Raw genomic sequence first — 17,665 nt, 5'->3', positions numbered from 1 at the left:
TTTCAATTTGACTTTTTTCCTTTTTGTAAGAACAGGATTAATGTCTTCCAAGTTCTTTATATATCAGAGATGAAACTGGAAGATTGTTTTATTTTTCATCACTGCTATATAAAACAAAATGTATTAGCAAAGGGTTTGAATGTTTTGATTTTTGTTATTAAATACATATATTTGTGCTCTTGTAACTGTTTATTTTTTATTTTATATTTTTCTTAGCAAGAAAGCATAAATTTTACTGTTAAATATGTAGATCTAAATATGAAGAAAAGTGAGTAGATCAGTATTGCAGCACTCTAAGTGTATTTTTTATTATTAAACAATGCATGATATTTTAATGTTGAATAACCAATTTTGGTCACATTTTGAAACCACAAAATAACACTTTATCAGCGATAGTGGCTGATTGACTCATTGGGGATTTGCTATACAAATATGTTATTTCTGGGGAAACCAGATTCTTGGGAAATAAAGAGAAAGTTTTCCAGAAAATCAAGGTACAATATATGTGTGTCATATCACTATTTAGGTAAACTTTAAGATTGGTGTAAGAATGTTAAAAAGTATGCCCTGAGGTAAGAGTTATTTTAGAAAGATAGAAGAAAAGTGGATAAATAATAAATCTCAGAAAATGAGAAAAAGTCATTAAAAATACTAATGACTAGGTTGATTTTCAGATTACTATCATGGAAAAATACAATAACCATATTTTTCAAATATGTATCAGTTAACTAATTTTGGTTTTCAGATATTTCTGTTTTCATAGAAGATGAATACTTAAAAAGTCTTCCCTTTATCATCATATGAACTATATATACTTATGTCTAAATAGTTTGAATCTATTAATGCTAATATTTATAAATAAAATTTATAATTTCTAAATTGACAAATCAAATGCAATGACTTTTTAAAAGTTGTTTAATTATTCTTATATACTGTTATCTGGGCATTAAATATATTTCTGTCTTCCTTATTCCCAGGAGCTTAACCTATGTATTGTTATCCAAATATTTTCAGCCAATTACCCCCATGTAACACATGATCTGGACTAGCTGAATCAGAGCACCTTCATTCCCTAATGACAAGTTAACATGAGTATTAAATCTGGCCATTCAGAGACAACCGCAGGACTTTTGCTTGGAATTATGTTTCACATACACTTTCCAAGCTAATGGTGAATATGGCTGGATATTTGATGGGTATTCAAATTTATCCTGAGAACTTTAAAGGTAAGAAAAAGTGAAACAGAAAGTGAAACAGAAAACAGATCAAAGAAATGGAAAGAATCTGGGACTGGAGTGACATTACTGATCACTTTTGATCTTCCGAACACACAGATACACTGACCAAAAAATTGTCCATAATTTCTATGCATATTAAGTCAGTTTCGAATCGAACGTCTTGCTATCAAACATGTCTGTCAAAGATGACTATTTCAACAAAGATAAAATTATGACTTGCCTCCTACAGATGTGAAATGAACATGTATTAAAAGTTTTCTTTTTAGCTCATTATAAAAGATTAAATGAAGCCGGTGTTTACATAAAATTTAAAGAATGCAAAAAGAAGACACAATTATGGACCAAGCATAGTAAACTAAACTTGCTAATGTTTGCTAAACTTTTTTTTTTTTTTTTTTCCCCCTCTCTGTGGGGATGGAGTGTGAATCTCTTCACAGGACAGAATTATTTGCATCTGCATTGCCATTAATTTTCCATAAAATACTTAGTTTAATATAGCTCAAACTAACAAAAGTCTAGAAGCTGGTAAGCCAGAAAAGGATGTGGCCATTATAAACAGTGACAGATTTTCCACTGAAGATATTGTAAGGGTAAATGAAAACTACTTCTCCTTTTATAAATGCTTAGAACACTTCTTCTTTCTCCATCCTCTTGAAGGGTTTCCTTGTAGACATAGTGAATCTGACTGTAACACTCTATATAGAGATACATCTCATTAAAGATTAAGCCCAGTCTCCAGTTTTTACAATGTCTATTTATCCCCAAGTTTTCAGACTAGATTAACTTTTAGATATGTTAAAATGCTCCACCAGAATTAGCTCTGAGGAATCTCTAAGGAGATGTACCAGAGACTAAGGAGGCCTTTGTCTCTTGAGAAGATAAAAGAAATTTCATTGTTCTTTCTTCTGCTTTATTGTTTAAATTTGTGTGATTGTCTTTTTTATATGAATGCAAATATGAATGCTTACTGAGTAATTAACTGTTTCTTTATTTCTCTTCTACATTTGTACAGAAGTGTTTTTTGCTAGCAGAAATGTTTTATTTATCCAACAACACACAGAAATAACTTTTGCTTATTCCATATTTACTTACATATCTTAGTGGATACATATACTATAGGGATTATAATTTTCAGATTTCTTTAAAAAAAGAGAGAGGAGACGGTGGATCAATTTTCACCCAATTTTTATTTTGATGTAGTTCTTTAAAAATTAATTTACTCTTTTGTTATTTATTAGTTATGATGTCCTTATTTTGATTTAATTTTATTGTTATATGAATGAAAAAACAATCCCTTAATTTGAGACACTCAAATACATTAATCTAGAATATACACTTACTAAAATATCATATGTTCTATTTCCCACATATACATACATATATAGCTTTTTTGTTGCAACTTTCATCAACTTTTGTTGTGTTCTTCCTCAGTCATTTGGAAGAGACCACATTATTTTAAATTCCATTTCTATCTACTTAAAAAGTTGATTCTTTGATGTTCATTTATTAAATTTTCAGAGTTAAAGTTGAAAACTTGTTTTATTTCATCCTTTACACAAGTTTATTATATTTTATTTTCCATCTGTCCTGAAATTTTAGAGCTAAATTTTTATAGTCTTTATGGATTTATTCTTGTTATACTATCTCTGTCAAGAATATTTGCTCATGCACATATTTATTAAATAAGATTTACATAAGATATTCAACCATTTGCTTTAGAATTAATTCAGTGCTCTTTGCATGTCACTGTATCCTAAGACTTTGCTATTAAGTTCTTCTTCTTCTCTCTTTTTTTTTTTCCTAATGTCTGATCTATTTGCTACTCTTAGAAAATCTAATTTTGGGGGCACCTGAGTGGCTCAGTCAATTAAGTGTCTGCCTTCGGCTCAGGTCATTATCCGGGGATCCTGGGAGCCAGCCCCGCCTCAGGCTCCCTGCTCATTCGGGAGTCTGCTTCTCCTTCTCCAACTGCTTGCCATTCTCCTTGTTTGTGCTCTCTGTGTCTCTCTCACTCCGTCAAAAAAATAAATAAAATCTTAAAAAAAAAAAGAGAGAGAGAATCTCATATTTGACTGGACTCAGAGGTAAAAACTCAGACAGGACAGTCTCTGTCTCTTGGTGATTTGTTTCTGGCATTTTTCTTTGACCTCCGTCATTCTCTTGGCCAGAAGTTTAGCATGTTCTGCAGACTTTTCCTTATTTTTCTTAGTATGCTGTTTCTTCAGAGTGATATGCCGACATTTGTGTTGGAGGACAGGTGAAGTAACAAGATGCTGAATCTTGGGCCCTTTAGTTCTAGCTTTCTTACCTTCTTTGTTTAGGGATTTTCTCACAACATACAGGCAGATGTCATCTTCTTTAGAAAGTTTGAAAATTTAATGAATTCAGCTAGCTCTTTTGGGTCCCAGACAATGAAGCACAGTAGTATCAGTGAGTCCAGGTATATTCTTCTTTTTTTTTTTTAACAATGATCAAGTTGAGAACACTGAGATTGGGATCCACTCCATAGTCTCATACAGATTTGTGCTTGCTTTCTCCAGTCCTCCCTGGTCTGTAGCAGGGATACCCCTTACTCAGGAACAGGTGGACATGGTCAAGGGTTAAGACACTCTGTTTCATGAGGAAGCCTTGTTTGTTGTTGCCACCACTTATTCGGACCACACAACCCTTCCTTTCTTCACCCAGAGCATCAGCAGCAACATCTGTGCCATACACTTCTCATAAAAGTTGTGAAGTTTGGATTTATCATCCACTTCATTGAATTTCTGGCAGAAATCCAGAGGCTGAGAAAGAGATGCTGAGCTTTATCCTAAAGGAGCCTATCACTTCTGAAGTGCTACAAGAAAGAGTTTTAGTTCTTAATTTTACTTCGTCATACTGTGGTATTGAATAAAAAAATATGATGTCAAGAGTTCAAAATCTATTTTATGTTTCTTTTTCCTTTTTTTTTTTTTTTTTTTTTTTGCCTGGAATATGGTGGATCCTATGAATCTACATTAATTGTTTTTTTTTTTTTCAAACCAGAAAATAATTATTTTCATTAGAGTAATAGTATAAATACTTAAATGTATAATAATAAAATACAACCAGAAAGCTTTATAATGAAAAATAGCAGGCATTCCTTGTGCTTTTCAATTTTTGCTCTACAGATGAAGCAGTGTGTGTGATTCTTTTTACATTCCATGCGACTTTTGTTTCTTCTATATTTTCAATATCATGTTTAGAAGGCTATTCCTTGTATTTTGAATTCTCAACCATATCGACTTTTAAAAAAGATTTTATTTATTTATTTGACAGAGAGAGAGATCACAAGTAGGCAGAGAGGCAGGCAGAGAGAAATGGGGAAGCAGGCTCCCTGCTGAGCTGAGAGCCCGATGTGGGGCTCGATCCCAGGGCCCTGAGATCATGACCTGAGCCGAAGGCAGAGACTTCAACCTACTGAGCCACCCAGGCACCGGTCAACCATATTGACTTAAAACAATGAATGATAAGTAGTATCCCTCATAAACCACCCAGTACTGTTTCTCACATATTTACAACTTCCTTATATTTAATTAATATTTTCATGTACTAATCACCAATTCATCATCAAAATACCCAATATGCAGTGTGTTTAATATAGTTAAAATCATTTATAAACTTCATGATTTCTTTAAAAATATCTTTCCTGCATCTTTCCATCTTCTTTTTTTTGTTTTCTTTAAATATTTACTTATTTATTTGTCAGAGAGAGACACACAGTGAGAGAAGGAACACAAGCATGAGGAGCGGGAGAGGGAGAAGCAGGCTTTTGACTGAGCAGGGAGCCCGATGTGGGGCTGGCTCCCAGGACTCTGGGATCATGACCTGAGCCAAAGGCAGACACTTAATGACTAAGCCACCCAGGCACCCCATTTTTTTTTTAAGATTTTATTTTATTTACTTATTTGAGAGAGAGAAAGAGACCATGAAAGCAGGGAGAGGGAGAGGCACAAGCAGACTCCATGCTGAGCATGGAGCCTGACTAGGGGTTCACCACAATGTTGAGATCATAACTTAAACTGAAATCAAGGTTCGGATACTAACCAACTGAGATGTTCGATTTGCTAGTTTTGCTGATTTGCTATGTAACAATGTCCTTGCCCCAATACTTTAGAGAAAGCTGTATAACTTTAGCTAAAGCAGTAATTCTCAGCCTTAGTTATTTGACTCTTAAGACATAATGTGAGTTGATTTCCCCTCTTTGAGAATCATGTGAGCCTGAACTTTCAAATTATTCTATTGTCATTACTGCTTTTAATATCTCAGTAAGGAAACATTTCCAACTCATTAACATTTGTAACTTAGTGGCTTTTAGAGTTAAACCATCTGGTATTTTCATATTTTACTTAACCAACTTCACAGATTGAGATTACTTCTAGAATGGTTTATACTCTTATTTATTATGTTTTTTATCTCCATTTCCAGTAGTATTAGACAGTACCATTAAAAACATTTATTTTTCTTTCAATTCACTCCAGTGTTAAAAGAAATGCACTAATCTAAGCAATCTTTTAGTGAATTCTAGTAAATAAAATAAGTACAGGTGATTCAGGAATCAATTTGTCACTGTGTCCCACTTTTAGGAGTATTTGGTGCACATGTGTGCTTGAATTGTGCTTTGGAAAAACAAATGTTTTTGCAGTGTTGGTGTGAAGGATGTTTTTAGAAGTACCAGACACTGTAAGTGCCCTGCCAACATCTCTGGAACTTGCTATTTTTTTTTTTTTCTTCATGTATACCAGTCAGAATCTAAATTCTAGGGCCTAAAGAGTCTTGCTATTTATACAGAAGTCTGGAAGTACCATGGGTTTAACCAATTATTGACAAAATTTTGTGGGTAAACAATCTAGCTTCTTCTTTCTCAGGGACCATTACAATTAGAACTCTCATCTGAGTTGAATTAGGATGGGACTCAGGTAGAAGGAAATACACTGGGATGCCTGGGTGGCTCAGTCGGTTGAGCCGCTGCCTTTAGCTCAGGTCATGATCCTGGGGTCCTGGAATCGAGTCCCACATCAGGCTCCTTGTCCAGCAGGGAGCCTGCTTCTCTCTCTGCCTCTGCCTGCCACTCTGCCTGCTTGTGCTCTCTCTCTGACAAATAAATAAATAAAAATCTTAAAAAAAGAAAAAGAAAAGAAAAAAAGGAGGAAATGCACTGGCCAGTGTAATATTTTTGGAATTTTCCAAAAATAAAGAATATTTGAAAATTATCATAGACAGCTGATTTTTCTTTACTATCATTAACAAACTTAAAAATAAAATAACTTACATGATCAGATCAGCCAAATGCCAAACCAAGGAATGGTGTGAAAGTTAAATACATTTTATATAAACATTGAAAGTTCCCCTCTCCTTCAGCGACTAGAGTTAACTATGATTAAACAAAACAAAACAAAACAAAATTCGGCTGAAGATCTCATGATTGAGTATCTAAATTGCTGCAATTGTTGAATTCACAGCCCTGCAAGTCCCTATAGAGTCAGTCCCTGATAGGGAAGGAGTGCATTTCTGCCACATGGGATGCTGACATGTGAGTGAATGTGCTAGGTATACTTTAATTCCCAGATTCCCCTGAAACCTCTGGGTAAGCAAAAGTTGGAAAAGAATAGTTACCTTCGTCCAGAGACTATATAGGGGCCTTTTCTCAGTTTAGATAACTTTCTAGATGTTGTTTATTTTATCAAGAATTGTGAAATGTCTGACATTTCTCCTATTTGCCAGCTAACATGTCAGTATACCACAGTTTTATGGATTCTAGTAAAAAACAAAACAAAACAAAAAACACAAAACACAAAATTCCTGTATTACTCAAACCATACTAAGTATGAACGGATTTCCCTCTTTCTCTCGGTAAAACAAAAAGAATACTCTGCCTGTATACTTCAGAATGTTTAGTTTTCTACTCTACTGTCAGAACCCTGAGAGGATTGTTTTTCTTGGCTTTTTATGGTGAGAAGCTAATGGAATTCCTGGAGCTAAAATCTACAATAGTACATGTGTATAAAGTGGTGCTATGATTCCAGTCCCTTGGAGTTTTTCACGTTAGCCACACTCAGCCTCCAAAAATTCATGAGAGTTCTGATTGAAGGTTCTTAACCGTTTATAGCTCCAGAAGCTTCTCTGTTCTAGGTAAGCAGCTCATAGCTATAATTCTTTTCATTCACTTATCCTTGATTTTCTGATAGTTCCAAGAAAAAGAAATCAAGATTTTTTTTTCTTCAACTTTCTCAGTTTTTTTTTTTCTTTCTTGTTTTGAGAACAGGAGTGACAAATTCTAAGCTCTAACATGTCAGCGCTGAAACCAGTAGTATTTATTTATGACTTGCCTGAACTTCAGCAACAACCTGCTAACTAGTCTGTTTTTACTCTTCCTGTCTACCCTGATTTTGCAACACAGAATCTAGCATTGGCTTTCAGAATCATAAATTTCCAATGGATTCTCATCACACCTATAATAAATACAAAATCCTTTATGCAGTCCTCAAGACCTACATGACCAGGTGTCTTCATACCCTACTTGTCTCGCCATTCAGCAAAATATTGCTTTGCTGTGTTGAACAAGCCAAACTTGTTCCAAATTCTGGACTATTATACTTTCTGTTTTCTCCACCTTGAATTCTGATCAGGTAACTCCGGCCCTCATTTCATTTGGGTTTCTTGAATGTTGTCTTCATCACCATAGTCTTGCTATCAGTTCTACCTAAAATCAATACCCAAATAAATCCACTGCATCATTTACTGTTTTCTTTTTCTTCATGATATTAACACTTTCAGAAATTAGAGATATAATGAAGTATCTATGTATTAAGCCCTATGAGGGTAGGGAACTTTTCTTTCTTGTTCACTACTTATTGCAAACGTGGCATCTAAAGTATGTATGACATGGTAGGTGATCAATAGTATTGATTTTATGAATGAATAAATCTCTGACATCCAGAGTAGTGTGCTTTAAAATGTTGGTCAATGAAATTGATGGGGACATAAGATCAGTAAAAGGCCTTTGTATGTGAAATATTCTGAGTTTTGTAAGATTAATAGTTTTGTAAATTATTCATCATTCCCTTGGTGTCTCTGTTGCTTATTATAGGACTTGGATTTCTACAGTGATATCAGAGGTCTTAACTAAAATGGGATTGTAAAAATACATGACAACACAGATAAATTAAATAAATACAAAGTATCATACTACTCCTTTGAGCAGGGTTTTTACTGTTACTCGTCTATCTGCTTTTGTGGGTTATTGAATTAGTAAAGCATTCTAAGATTATGCAACTTAAATTGGCCTTGTCTTTCTGTTAGCCCACAAATATTACATAAAATATTTTAAAATTCCACCATCACATTCAATGAAGAAAGTACGGTGATCACATTTAAAAATTGTATAATAAACTATTTATTTTATAGATATGTCTTGCATAATCAGAACTCTGAAGGGAGAATTTCAAATGTTGAAATATTGGATGTGGAAATTATAATATAAATTCTTGCAATTGTTCAAATTTTTATTTCTTTATACCCATAAATTCACAGTTTTCCAGTGAATTTGATTATTTTAATTCCTTAGACTATACTGCTCTGCTTTTGACACTAATATTATTTCATTTATGTCTATGTCATTAGAATTTATAGCTGATTCATCAGTTTTATTTAAACTATAATATGCCATATGTCATAACTGAAAATATTATAAGTTTAAAAAAATGTAGCAATGAAAACTATAGCTTTCCATTTTTTGATGAGGTAAAGAAACAATATCATTCATGCTGTCTTTTCTCCAACTCATTCTTGAAGAGTTCATGGAATTCTCAAAGAGACATCTGTCAAAATAAAATGAATGTTAGGGGAAGATTTAGGGAGCATTAGAAAGTGGATGGGTTGACATTTATGTGGTAACTGGAACTCAGAGAAGATGGAAGGGTCCCATCGATAGGAAATAATGGAGAGAGTGGGCAAATGTGTTTTAGGTAATCCTTTTAATTCTTTCTGGTAGTGACTAGAAGACATTCAGACATCAAACAGCTGAGTACCTGGCAGATTTACCAGATTGACCTCTGATTTCTTTTTTTTTTTTTTTTTTTTTTTGAGCCCGGGAATTGTGTCAATGGTTGACAACATGAACATAAACACTGGCTGTCCCCTTAGTATTCCCTTCTACCTATTAACTTACATATTTTAAGAATTAGAGTTATATAATATATTTCTACAATATTTTTAATGTCTGTAAAATCAATCCAAATATTAGCTGAGAAATTTGAACTAGTCTTTGAAAGCTCTCTATTATTTTATAAAGTTAAGAAAATAAATCTCTGGACCATTGGGGGAATATGTTAATTTCTCTTTTATGCCTTTAGAGATAGGTAAGAGCTTTGCTGGAGGGCAGCAGCTGAGAGTGAATTAGAATTGCATGATGACTATTCCATTAAGTTTCCTTTGATGATTTGATTTTAATTTTTCAATATTAATATTGTTTTTTTGATGTTAAAAAAGGAACTACAGTTTTCTTGGAAAATACTGCTAGAATATTTGTCTTTACCTATAGTCCGTCTTGACACATTGAATAACTGATTGGTCAGTGTTAAATAAATGTAACTGAATGTTTGGAGAATGCCTACATTCATTAGTTATATCACTAAAAATAGCCACAGGAATTTACATATGTCCTTTTCCATATCCATTTATCAGAAAATTGATGATGACGAAGAACGTAACACCATCTAATTCAACAATTCTCATTTTTTAAATTTTATATAGGCGAACAACAAATATGAGATTGCTTGCCTCTTCTCATTTCTACCATATACAATGTCACAATCCTAATATTAGCTTTGAATACCTGAGAGAGAAATAAGAAAAATTGGGATATGAGTTTAGATTGTGATATGTCCCCAATTTTAAGCAGGTCATACTTATTTTCAGTTCTGGCTTTGACATACATATTGGTGGTTTGATGTTGAGCGGTTTATTTAACCTACCTTAACCTCAGTTACAAATTTCATTTGTAAAACACAGAATGTGAGTCCAGTTTTCAGAGTTGGCAGGCTCCAGTAAGATTAGTATAGCAAAACAAGCACAAAATCAGGCACTTAGAACCCAAAGCATGCCAATTAAAGATGAGAATTAACATAAACTAATTAAAAAATTATTGAGCCAAAAAGTAGTCTTCACATGTCAATAACTAGACATTATAGTTAGATTATGTGTGTATAGTGAATACACTATCCTGGAAAAGTGAAATAATTCACTGTCATAAGTATAAATGGAAAATTATTGCATTTAAATTTTATATAATCAATACATGTAAACCCAAAACACTATTACACATTATGACATGCTACATGTTATGACTTTTATGATTTATTTAGCTGAAAATTTATTAGAATCAGAATTAGTTTCACAAATCTTTCATTTTTTATTTCTTGGCTGGTTGAAGAATACATTTATTTATTTTGGTGTACTTGAGAGCATGCATGATTACTTTGCCCTTAATAAATATTTCACTACAGTAACTAAATTGGCACCTTTTTTGTTCTACTCTTAAAATTTTTTAGACTATTGACCCTTCTAAGTTGATTGTCCTTTTCTGACAATCTATCAATATCAAACAAAGACTGTTTCATGCTCTTTGTGGAATGGTCAAGATGTATTGGTTAGAAACACAAGTATATCTATAAACTTCACATGACCTTAACTTGTACCAATAATATGCCATACAGTTTACGAAGAAATGTGTTTATGGATTACATAGAGTTATTCATATGATATTGGATGACATTAAACTTTTAAATAAATGCCTCCAAAATTCCACCTATGCTGTATGAAGACATGAAGGCAAGCTCATTTTTCCATATCTATATTTTTACTAGTGTGATTATGTAGGTTTGCCTTTTGGTACTTAGTTCCTTATCTTGTTCTCTTTGCTGATTATTTTAGAAATTAGATATTACTTAATGACCCAAGATAATTTTGTTCTTATGCCTGGAAACCATGTGATTTATTTTTCTACAGCAGTAATACTTTACCAAAATATGAGCAAATACTAGGGTCCATCAAAATGAAATGATTTTATGGATGGTAAAAGGTGACGTTTTGGCAGCCAAATAATTTTTTCTGTGTGTTGACGTAATATATAAAACTTCAATTCTTTTCTGTGTGCAAGTAATCATCTTCTTACTGTGTCCTCATATGGCAGAGAGAAAAAAAGCTCTGATCTTTCTTCCTCTTTTATTATACACCAATCCCATCATGAAGGCTCTACCTTCATGACCTTATCTACAACCTAATTACCTCCCAAGGCCTCACTTCTAAAGGCCATCACATTGCAGGATAGGGCTTCAACATATGAATTGTGGGAATGGTGTTTCAGCCTTCAGTCCAAAAAAAAAAAAAAAAAAAAGTTATTGTGGGATCCCAGAAAAAAGGAATACTTTTAGACAAGTATTAATATATCATCTAAATGTTTTGGAAATAGAAGGAGGTTTATGGGCACACCCAGAATGGCTAGATAATCCATACAGAATAAAATGAACAAATAGAACAGACATGACACTGCATGGGCTGTTCAAGGAGTAAGGATAATTTGGTATGTCATGAGCTATTTATGCATGGGTAAGAGTACTGGCAGGTTTTGTGAAAGGGACCCCTCACTGTGCTAGAATTTTCATAACTCTTATATATTAGTCTATTTTTGAATTTCCTTAGTTCTCTATTCATGAAATCCTGGTTTTTCCTTGAAGAAATTTGGGTAAAAAGAAAATCTTTCAACACTCTTTCAAAAATGAAATTAAAATAATTTATTTGTGTTATCAATTTCCATGTACAATTAGGTTATAATATAGATTTTCTCTACCCTAGTAGTGGGCAGTAGAGGAATGCTCCAGTCCTGGTTAAATACATAGGGATAATTTCAAACTCTTTAGGTTTTCAATGCACTTTTTATCTTAGGCAGAATTATAAGATGACCCCTCATGATCCCTTTTTTTCTGGTGTACATACAGTTTTTCTCTACATTATTAAATCAAACAGCAGATTAGGTGCTGGTATGAAGGGATTTGAGGACATCTTTAAAGTCACAAGTCAGTTATTGATAAAATGTAATATAATCCCTGACGGGTCTAACCTAATTAGATGATCACTTAAAAGAAACTTAGCTCCTCCTAATGAAAAAGATGTAGGGGTGCCTGGGTGGTTCAGTTGACTGAGCATCTAACTCTTGGTTTCAGCTTAGGTCATGATCCCAAGATCATGAGGTTGAGCCTAGGGTCAGGCTTTGAACTCAGTGCAGAGTGCACTCTGCTTCAGATTCTCTCTCTCTCCCACTCACTCTTCTCTCTCAAATAAATAAATAAAATCTTGAAGGAAGGAAGGAAGGAAGGAACGGAGGGAGAGTAAGAGGGAGGGAGGGAAGGAAATAAAGATGCGAAGCATGAGAAAGAATGAATAAGAGTACGAGTCTCCATTTCTGGCTTTTAATGTCACATGACATTAAAGAGGTCACATGACAAGGAAGTCCCATAACTGCTAGAGACTGAATTTTGACAACTTGAATGAGCTTAAAGTGATTTGTCTTATTGCCTAAAAAAACATGGGCTGGTCTTCACCCTGATTTCAGCCCACAAGTCTTTGAGCATAGAGTCTAGTTATCTTGCAACCAGTTTCTTGACCAACAGAAATTATGAAATAATAAATGGTTGTTGTTTAAGCCTCTAAAGTAATATTTCTTTGTCATACAGCAATAGAAACCTAAACTGTTAGTCTACATTCTTCACAATGCACAGTGTTAAGAATGATTTTTTTTATTTTTTTATTTTTGCGGTGCCTGGAAAATAGAATGTTTTATTTTATATACTTAATGTATGGAAACTATTGATAATAAGTTACTAGTTACTAAGTTTAAACCACAAATATTAGAGATATACTAGGAATGGCTCATAATGAATGGAATTTTGATGGCATGCATTATGCTATTTGTTTCTGTTTATCCTAAAGACCAACATTATTAATTACTTAACTCTTAGGAGTCTCATTACTATTGACTATGTTCATCACTGTTTATGTATTAAAGAATTGCATTAGTGAGTCGCCTGGGTGGCTCAGTTGTTTAAGCATATGACTCTAGATCTCAGCTCAGATCTTGATCTCAGGTATATAATCTCAGGTATATAATGTGACATTACCTTGACTTCAAAAAAGAACTCTGCTACTATTTTGTTGAATAGATAGGTAGTAAAACTCAAGGAAATCGTTGTAATCTGTAGCTAAATATTTATATGTCTGGATATGCTCCCTTTTTCTTTCTCCATTCATATGCAGTGTTCTTGACAGTCTTCCCAATGGGAGATGCTATTGTTTAATAACATGTATTTAGCACTAAAAAGAGATTAGCTTTGTTTCAGAACTTAGAAACTAATCAGGATCCTACATTGAGTTTGGAGAGGGGTGGGGGGAGGAGAAGAATCAGTACCACAGTAAACTTTCAAGTCAACATTTCTATTAGTCCTGCTTAGACAATGTAAATAAGCTGAACTTTTGACTTACTGACCTGGACTATATATTGCCATCTTGTATAAATAGGTAGATTCCTACCTCTTCTCTCTATAAATTCATGCACTGTTTGCATGTCTATTTCTCTGATTCCCCAGAAAATGGCTTCACTTTTGCTCTACTTGTATCTTGATAATACCACCTCTTCTAATATTTGTAAGGTTTTTAGAGGTATTTTACTTTCAGATTTACATACAGTTTCAAATGTTATTGTTTATTGGCTCTGTTACTGTTACATAATGCTCATTTTCATTTCAAAATCTCCTTTGTTATCTATTTACATGTTTGTCCCCTGAATTATATACTGGGTGAAAAACAACTTGAGTGCTCCTTACGTTTTGCTCTACTCACTGGTAATTAATGTCACTGCCTATTTTCCTCTGGTCATAGTCTTCAAATAAATATTTCCTCTGACCTCTAAGTAGTAAAAGGAGATATCTTTCTTTCTGTCTTCTTCTTCTTTTTTTTTTTTTCCTGGTAGAAATAACAGATTTCAAGAAAAGGAGAAGTTAGAATGATAAACTTTTTTTTAAAGATATAGTCTTTGAACTTATTACTTTTTCAAAAAATTCTAAATCCCATTCCAAGCAATAAGATAAAGGGGCAACTCAACTGTATTTAATGAGTTGAAACAGAGACACACATTTTCATTTTAGTTAAATGAGATGCAAAGTTAATCTTCATACTTCTAGTCCTCTCTGATATTCTGGGAGTTGTATTTACACAATGCAAACAGAAACAAAGCAAATTGAAAATTTTGGTCCATCAATCTCTAAGATGATTTCAAAAATTGTTTTTGAAAAATAAAGGTAATCGGGACGCCTGGGTGGCTCAGTTGGTTGGGCGGCTGCCTTCGGCTCGGGTCATGGTCCCGGCGCCCTGGGATGAGTTCTGCATCGGGCTCCTTGCTGGGCAGGGAGCCTGCTTCTCCCTCTGCCTCTGCCTGCCTCCCTGCCTGCTTGTGCTCACTCTTGCTCCTCTCTCTCTCTGACAAATAAATAAATAAAATCTTTAAAAAAAAAAAAAAAGATAATCAAATGCACTCTCCAAAACCACCTATAGTTTTTATATTCTTGTAGACTGGTAAAATTGGTTTAAATAAAATTAATTCTTATAAATTAAAATCTGGCCAGTACCAAATACCAATTTTAATTATTTTATTTCAATTGCTTCAACAAAAAGTTATAAATTTATTCTAAATCAAAAGAGTTATGAAATGTGGCTTAATGTTTAACTAAAATGTTTAATTGTTTAGAGTTGATATTTGGTCTCTTCATATGTGTATTTCATATATATATATTTATATTTCAAATTATATATATACATACACAATACTTTTTTTCATATATATAATATTTGAATATCTTTTGACATTTTTGAAATGTAAAACACTTAAATAACATTTGTTTGTTAGTTATTTTTTTCAGTCTTGTATATCTAGTACAGTATATAGGACGTAATGCATTTTAGCAGATATGGTCTTTTATTTAAAAAGAATTAGTGCATCTCTTAATATGTTTTTTAAAATGTGTATTTGTGATGCAGGTTGGCAGTTTGACTCAGAATATTTGTAAAAATAGGGAAATACTAGTGATTATTTTTTTTATTTACTCTCCAAGTCTTTAACATGTTTCTCACAAAATCTAAAATAATCTCAGTAGTGCACCTACTGATATGATTCTTTTTTTTTAAATTTTTATTTATTTATTTATAAAGATTGTATTTATTTATTTCACAGACAGAGATCACAAGTAGGCAGAGAGGCAGGCAGAGAGAGAGAGAAGCAGGCTCCCTGCCGAGCAGAGATCCCGATGTGGGGCTCGATCCCAGGACCCTGGGATCATGACCTGAGCCGAAGGCAGAGGCTTTAACCCACTGAGCCACCCAGGCACCCCTGATATGATTCTTAAAATATAAACAGGTTACCTCAGAAATTTTCAGTATATTTCTTCCAACAGATGTATTACATCAAACGATTAAAGTAAATGTCAATTAAGTGCAAGGAGCAGACAAATATTTTCCATATATATGTATAATTAGTATGTTAATCCCCAATCAATCTTTTAGTTTATGTCATGCTCTTTTTACCCCTCCAAAAGGACTAAACTTTCCTATTATCCCTATTTTACAAGTTTCATTTTCAGCTGAAAATTCATTATGTTACCATGTCCTTATGACTTCTGATTTTCATTAGAGATCATTATACTATGGGGAAATAACCATATCTCAGAGACAATATAAGCAGGGTCTTCTTAGCTTTGATTACTTAGCATTGTGTTTTTAAATTAATGTCTAAACACTGAGATCAATTAACATTTTCAAGGAAAATATTTTCTGCACAACAAATTGCATTTAGATTGTCTTGTGGGAAGTTCATTGTCATAATGTGTAATTTAAGAAAATTCCTATCACTGCTTGGTTATGATAAAATGGAAAGTCTGATAAACATTAACTCCTACAAACAGATAAGAAAATAGGAAATGAAAGTTCTCTTTAAGGTGTTGAAATGTTTTAGAATCGATTTTCATGTCAGATGATTAATGTAATAACAAAGTAAGGCAGAATGCTTAAGGAATAATAAAGAGAAAATAAAATTGAGTGTCTTGCTTTTCTGGAACGTTTTGTACAGTGGCTAACATAGCTTTTCTTAGGCAGTAATAATGTTAAGAAAAAACTCAGAGTACTTTTTTCAGATGGCTTATAACAAGTAGGAACATATATTTAACATATTTGGATCAGAGAATGAAACATTATTGAGAAAATTAAAAAAGAAAAAAAACAGAAACCAAAAAAAAAAAAAAAAACACACCCCACTTTACCTAGCTATGCGTGAACTCAATTCTGAAACAGCCGTTGGTCCTTAGGCTCCAATGAGCAGATGTTTCAAACATATTTGGGAAACTTAAATAACTCCAGGAAATGGATACCTCAGCTTTTCACATCCAACCCATCTTCACTTTTGAACCCCAAATTGCAGTTCTGATTATAATTGGGAAAAGTGCTTCTTCCTCCAAGGACATGAATAGATACTAAAAACAACACTTAGGATGATGCTGAATGATAGACTGAAAAATAAACCCAAATATCAACTCCGTGGCTCAGCCTGGTGTTGGCTTCCAGTGCAAGCACTTCCAACTCCACCATAAGGAAAAATACCAAAGGTGAAAGTGGGTAAAGCATCCGATAATTAAGAAGCAGAGGTAATATTAAAAACCAAATGCACATGAAACTGCAACATCCTTTCTAGAGCTGACATAGAACACATCATATATCATTGGCACCAGATATCAGGCAATGCAGATGTTGTCTGGATCACTGGAAATATTTAAAATGCCTTTTAAAAATTCCACTTATATTTTCATCGTATGTTGACTGTTTTTATTCATAAAATATACCTGGATAAGGTGCATCTTTTGTTGGTTACCCCAACAAATACACGATGTGATTAGCTCTTTATGGCCTGATCTACTACATAGTCTAGATATATACTGCTCTTTGTAGCAGGTAGATTGTAACTTCTAAGTTACATACCTAAGTTACAGACCTAGGTATGTGAGTACTGGATTTGACTAAACTGTTAAAGGTAGAACTGGTTAACTGCCAACATATTATTATTTTTATTTTATTTATTTATTTATTTATTTAATATTTTATTTATTTATTTTTTTGACACAGACAGAGGTAGTGAGAGAGAGAGAGCACAAGCAGGGGGAGCTGCAGGCAGGCAGAGGGAGAGAGAGAAGAAGGCTTCCCTCCAAGCAAGGAGCCGGACCTGGGGCTCAATCCCAGGACCCTGGGATCATGACCTGAGCCGAAGGCAGCTGCTTAACAGACTGAGCCACCCAGGCGTCCCTGTGCTAACCTAT

General features: G+C 33.5%; 1 pseudogene across 1 annotated transcript in view; it reads right to left on the bottom strand.

Annotated features, from left to right (window-relative positions):
• Positions 1-17,665, bottom strand: part of LOC308340198 (small ribosomal subunit protein eS6-like) — a 97,836-nt pseudogene that overhangs the window by 13,161 nt on the left and 67,010 nt on the right. Inside the window, exon 2 of the transcript in view lies at positions 3,312-4,003. The product of the transcript in view is annotated as a small ribosomal subunit protein eS6-like (transcript). The remainder of the gene's footprint in view (positions 1-3,311; positions 4,004-17,665) is intronic.

Source organism: Martes martes (assembly GCF_963455335.1).
Source record: "Martes martes genome assembly, chromosome: 3".
Lineage (NCBI taxonomy): Eukaryota > Metazoa > Chordata > Mammalia > Carnivora > Mustelidae > Martes > Martes martes.
Note: the sequence above shows the minus strand (reverse complement) of the source record. Positions and strands in the feature narration are given on the sequence as shown.